Source organism: Chelon labrosus (genome assembly GCF_963514085.1).
Source record: "Chelon labrosus genome assembly, chromosome: 20".
NCBI lineage: Eukaryota > Metazoa > Chordata > Actinopteri > Mugiliformes > Mugilidae > Chelon > Chelon labrosus.
The window spans coordinates 19,445,871-19,452,788 of record NC_140353.1 but is presented as its reverse complement, the minus strand read 5'-3'; positions in this window follow the sequence as shown (position 1 = coordinate 19,452,788).

Below are 6,918 nucleotides of genomic sequence, written 5' to 3'. Positions count from 1 at the left end.
ACACTTTTTTTGTCTTCCTCAAATACAGTGAAATGTTATGGGAACAAACTCTACAGATGCCTCGAAGACACAATTTGTGATGTTAAGCTCCTATTTGTCTTGGAACATCTTTTAGACCACATTCTGAGGAAACATTTGTAACCGCGTATCCTCCAGAGGTGTTTGGGGGTGCTGGAATCCGTCCCAGCTGTCACTGGGTAAGAGGTGGGGTACAACCTGGACGGGTGGCCAGTCCATCACAGGTCTAACAGAAAGAGGCAAACAACCATTAACGCTCACATGGACGTGCATAGACCTTCGTGGAATATGGTAGGATGCCTACAAAGAAGAACTACTGTACATAAATATTTAAAATTTTGGTTGAGGGTTAGAAATTTAGAAGTATCGACAGGCCATCACTTCATCTAGAAATGGATTGTTGCTGGTGCAACAACTAAAGCATTTAAGCCATGAACAATTTCCAAAATATTCAGTAAATGCAGAGCAGGTATATGTCATTATAGTCATTCACATATCAGTGATTATTACACTTGAAATCTACTTCAGCATTATATTAACTACGCCTTTGAAAAATACTTGATGTGTACTTTCATTTTTTTGTTGGCCTAAGTTACATCCACTTACATGGAGGGGGTGGAGCTTATGACCTATACTACAGCCAGACACCAGGGGGAGCTCCAAAGGTTGTCAGGAGCCATCATGGCGTCCACTTTTTTTTTTACAATCTATGGTAGAAAACAACATTTGCGCATAGGGACTACTGCTTCCACACACCTCAGAATGACCTGAGGGATATATAATAGGGTTTTGGAGCAGTGACCTAGGTGTGAAAGCACTATATGTTTGAAACATGTATTTATGCCAAATGTATCTTGCCTTTAGTAATGAATTTTGTACTGTAAGAGCAATCTGGACAGACAAACACACACCACAAGCACAGCTGAAGTTTGGTATCAACTTCAGTGGTGAAGGCGCTTTTTAGCTTGTTAACCAAGTAGACATGTGTCTCAGAGCTAATAAAGCTGTCATCACTTGTGCATTGGAAGTAAAATGTGCGCTCTCACTGTGGGACACAATGTGCTACATTATGTTAAGAACCTCTATGTGTAAATGGGAACAGCGGCATACAGTATATTTCGAGCCGCTCAAAATACATCAACAGATGCAAAACCAATGTGTCGCAAATTGCTCGAAATCACACGCATTATCACTTTCCAAGACAAACAAGTTATTTTAGGCTGCGTAATGTTCAGTGTCACATTTGTAACTGAAAGGGATTTGTGCTGCGGAATAGAACGGCCCCCTGAAATGAAGGGTGCTCGTTCCCTTCCTGTCTGTTGTCATGACAAGAGGCGGTTACTTTTTATATCCAATCAATGGCTGTGCTGCTGTGTCACTTGTGAAACTCAATTTTCAGTGTACTGGAAATAAAAGAGGAAAAACTAACTCTTACAGCTGTGTAATATATTCAGAACACAATCATCGTCCCAATGCCAGCATTTAGTTTGTCTGTATTTGGGTCAGTGTAAGCATTCTAGTGGAATGGAGGCAAAACCAAGAAGCCATGGGTCACTGATTTCATCTTCTTTGTTCGAAAACAATATCTTGTGCTTAGTCCCTTGGGCAATGAGCTGCGTGTGCTTTAGAGGATGGTTTAGTAAACAAATTTATATCTTTCCAGTGACCGCTGCATTTTGGTTGTCAGCAACTTTTACGCGGAAATCTCACTTACATCAGATATGTTAGCGTAGTCCTCCTCGGCTTTATTGCATATTCAGTAGATCGTTAATTGTGGCTAAAGTGTTAAAAGTTTTATCCATCTTTGCTTTTAGTATTTTAAGAAGACAAATTGTTGCACAGCACCTTTAGGAAAAATAGTGCAGCCCCTTTAAGAAAGATGGTCTCTTTGCATTTTTTCATTACCTCTGCAATAATGTGTGCTTTGTTTTTAAACACAACTATAGTATTTATTTAGATGATTTAGAACCCAGGGTCAGGAAATGCATGCATTAAATACTACACCACCAAATTACCACCTTTGAATTGGTGACATTCTTCGCAAACATTTATTTAAGCCTAATCCTCAACACTTTTTTGACTCTGAAGCATGAGCCTGTTAAAGAAGCACATATTTCCCTCTGGAGTTGGTGGAGAAAAAATTAAAGTATTCACCAGCGACTTGCCAACGTTGCCAGATGAACCGGTTCTTATTTAGAAACACAAATTAAGACTTCGACACAATGTGTAGCAGGGAGAAGGGGACCCAAGTGCAAGACACAGGAGGTGGCAGGAAGAGGAAACAAAGCCACTTTAGTGAAACCTACTAAAAGATAACAAAAGGCATTGTGGTGATGAGCAGGTTTGCCAAAAACAAGAGTCTAACAAAAGAAGTAATCCAAGGGAGAAATTAGGACAAGTTGGAATCCAAAAAGAACAAAATGCCAAGGTGCACAAAATCCAGGAGATGCAGCCAGAGAACACGAGCGGGGAATGGCAAAGAGACACAAACCAACTGATAAAGGATGGGGACAAAGACGGAGATAAGGAGGCACAGCTGAGACTATTGAGGAGAGAAAACCCAGACAGGAAGCAAGACGCAAAACCCCAAGGAAGAAACTTTGAAAGTAAAAACAGGAAACACAAAGAAAACCAAACAGGATAACAGAGAATGTTCAAAACACAATATCATGACAGACTTTTAGAATATCAATGCCCCCCTTTTCCATTTCTCCAGCTTGAATGTATTTTGATAATTCTCCCAGACAGTGTATGAATTATAATTATTATATTTCCATGGTGCTCTTCTGCTCTTAAATGATCTAAATTACGAAAGGTACCAAAGCTAACTTCAGTAGACACAGGTACTTCTTCACTTCCAGCACTCTTTTCATCCATAGCCCTCAACATCAAAGAAAATGCTGCTCTGAACCAAACCCCCAGATGTAGCACCGCAGTGACAACAAGCCAAACAGACTTCTTCTGACACTTCTGTGTCATTAGCTTTGTTTCCATCAACATACTTTAGATGCATGTTTCAATCACACTGGAAAAAGTTTCTATACTCCCTTCAAGTTGTTTGTTCATATGCAACTCGTGAATTTATCCGGAGATAAACACCGTATACCTTTTCTTTTTTTAATGAACATTTAACTCACGATTACTGACTGATTAACTGCTTTAGCTTCTAGAGATGATTGAGAAGTAGACATCATCTCACCTGTATATATGGCACCCATCGTTCTTGTTTGGACTTTGCTGCATGCATTTGAATGATTACATTTCTTTCTATTTGTATTCAGACAGCATGAACCTTAACCCTAACCCTTGGACAAGAGTAGTCAAAGGGAAAGATAAATACAACATGCCGAACAAAAACAACCCTTCCTATCCTTCTTTTGTAAAATGGATAAGGCAGCTGTTTTTTTGTTTCTTCTTCAAGTATTTTACTTACCCTAGATAACTGCCCTCTACCTTTTTCTAGTGTGAATATTACAGCCATGCGTAGCATTGCCTGTATTGCTACATTGACATTATGCTTTAGCATATATACATTTTTAGCTTATTTTAAAAACTAAAACTTCAAATCCCTTGACAATTACGTGAATTGTGTCTGGGATCAGGCATCGAAACATACAATAAAATTACATTCACCTTTATAAATGTAATCCTTTTTCCATATTAACATCTTATTATTCATACTACTATAGAACACATTTATATTCTCATAAATGAAGAAGAAACAACATCTGTTCAGTCGTCATAGGCTACTCTACAGTTAGTATTTGGTACGCATTGACCTCATCTTGTTACAATTCAATGTTCTGCTGGGAAACATTTGGACCTGGCATTCATGTGGATGTTACTTAGACGTGTACCACCCACCTAGACCACAACAGGCACCCCCACCCCATAGCAATGACACTCCTTGATGGCAGCAGCCATCCCCAGCAGGATGCAGCCTGACACAGACACACACACAAAAACGGTTTTGGAACAACTCAAAAAACATGAAGAACAGCACAAGGTGTTGACCTGGCCTCCAAATTCACTAGATCCCAAACTGATCAAGTATCTGTGGGATGATCCGCAGAAGCCCCTTCCCTCAACCCATAGGACCCAAAGGCCCCCTCTAACTCGCTGACAAAGCACTGTTCCAACCCATAGTACGCATCTGATCAAGTACGGTCCAGATCTCTGAAAAGGTTATTGCCATGTTCGTTTTACTGAGGCAGAATCGAGATGTAACTTGTATTTGGGACAAGTAGGACAGCCAAATGGCATCCCAGAATGCATTTCAGGAGCATCATTACTGCTCCTCCATTCACATAATGACCATACTGCATCCTCTCAAACCCCCGAACTTGTTGAGTCTGAACTACCAAATACCCAAGTCCAAAGTTGGTCTTGATAAATGCAACTATTCCATAAAAATCTCCAAATCCTAATTCAATAAGTTATGGAATACATTTTAAACTTATGTTATTTAAAATAGTTGCTGATTCATTTTCTGTAGGCCTACTAATCATTTGATCTCCACTGTGAACTTGTGCTTTCACTCAGTAAAACTTATTGCCCTCTCATTCCATGTACAACATTTATCTACACATTTCCATACACTCCTCTCTGTGTTACCATGTGAATGGTGAATATTTAGCTGATCGTAAATCAAAGTCAACAAGGCTGCAGACTCCCTAAGCAGAACAAAGGAAAATGGAGTTCAGCTGGGTCGAGCAGAAGAGAATAATAACTCTGTGAAGATTCAGTTGTGTAAATCAATCGGACTGTTTAGCATTTCGCTGACTCGCGCTTGGGCAGAAAGAAAACGGTTCAACCAATCATGCACCGCAAAAGTAGACCATCTCAAATGATTTGCTGAGGCCTTGCAGGTAGAGTTGATATCTTAATTTTTATTGAGCGAGTAAGAAAAAAACACACGATGCAGAATATATCAGCAAGGGACTCAATGTAAGCAAGCTGCATGCTGCAAGATGTCAGTTCTCATACTAAGAAGTGAGTTGTGGGCTCTGTGGATCATCCCACAGATACTTGGTCAGTTTAGGATCTAGTGAATTTGGAGGTCAGGTCAACACCTTGTGCTGTTTCTCATGTTTTTTGAGTTGTTCCTAAACCGTTTGTGTGTGTGTGTGTGTCTGTGTCAGGCCGCATCCTGCTGGTGATGGCTGCTGCCATCAAGGAGTGTCATTGGTATTATTGTATTTTGCAAAGCATCAGATCAAACTTATTGTCTATTAGAAGGAAAACCTCATACCTCCCAACCGCATTCTTTAAGTAAAAAGAAATAGGCCGATATTTATTTATTGTACTGAAATCGATGAAATGTGATTTTACACTCTTTCTGATGTGGTCAGAGATCCTGACACATTCATCATGACAAGTGCTAAGCTGCAAAAACTGAGCTTAAGGGGGATTCAATGAATCCACTTAGTTTTATCTTACAGCATACATTTTATGACATTTTCTCAAGTAATTACACTGTTCAAGTTTCCTTCCAGTCTGTCATTGGTATTTCTGGTATATGATATACTGCATGTGTAGTTTATTTCCTCGTTAATCTGCCAAATGGAGATTTTCTTTAGCTCACCTTAACCCCTTTACATTCAGCAGAATGGCTAGGGGCAGCGCAAAAATTCTGATCCTGTATTTTCATGTCAACCCATTTCTGCCACCACTGTAAGAGTCTCCAACCTCTTAGTATTTTTATTAAAAACAGGTGTAAATATTAAGGGGTCAAATTGCTGCAGTTTCCAAGAGTCTATGCACTGAGGATCGACTTGAATGTAGTGGGAGACATCTTGTGTTCAACACATTTCCACATTCATAGATGTTTGAATCTCTGAATGAGAATGTAGAAAACCAATAAAATTAAAAAAAAAATGTTGTTTCTCTTGTGATTTAAATCCTGTTAAGAGCCTTTGGTTCTGCTGCTGGTTCTTTTAACTATTTATCAGTTCAGTGTGAAATTCTGCAGAATGTCCAAATTTGTTACATATTCATGTCCTGTAATTTCCCAGCGGTTAAATGATGGTAATCCCATCAGAGAATGAAGCGTGGTTTAAGTGCGTTTAACCACAGCAGCAGATGTGGTGCCTTGGCACAGCTAAACACTAAAATCAGCATGCTAGCATTGCTAACATGCCTCGTTGAGATTCGTCCGCATCCAAGCTAGATGTCTGCATACCTGCCAACAGCGCCGTTTTTCTTGGATTCCTCCTTCATTGTAAAGCCATCTCTCTGTGACCTCTTGTTTTGTCACTCCTCCTGGGAAACCTCTGTACTTTATATGTTAATCTGGTGGTACTAAGCCGCAAGATCATCTGTGAAACACAATGCACACACACTATTCCTACACTAAGCACATACAATTTTAACCCATCCGTCACTTCAAGGTTTCTGACCAGACAGGCCAGTCAATGCAGAATGAATTAGTTAGCCATCTTAGCTGTTGCTACGGTAAATTGTCAGGGAAGCATGACATTTCACCTAAGCAGCTTATATATATATATATATATATATATATATATATATATATATATATATACATATACAAGGTTATTTTCTGGCAGCGGGTGGGGAGGGGTGGCGTGGCAGGAAGTAAAAAGGAGCATTCTTCCGATCGTCCATGTCAGATTCGACCCCACAGACTCTGCAAAAGGCATGTCTATGATGGTAGGGACTACAACTAGACGTAAATATATGTATATATATATATATAGATATTTATGTATAATATATATATATATATATGTATAATATATATATATATATATATATATATATATATATATGTGATACATATTATATATATATATATATATATACATATATATATATATATATATATATATATACATATACATATATATATATATATACACATATACATATATATATATATTA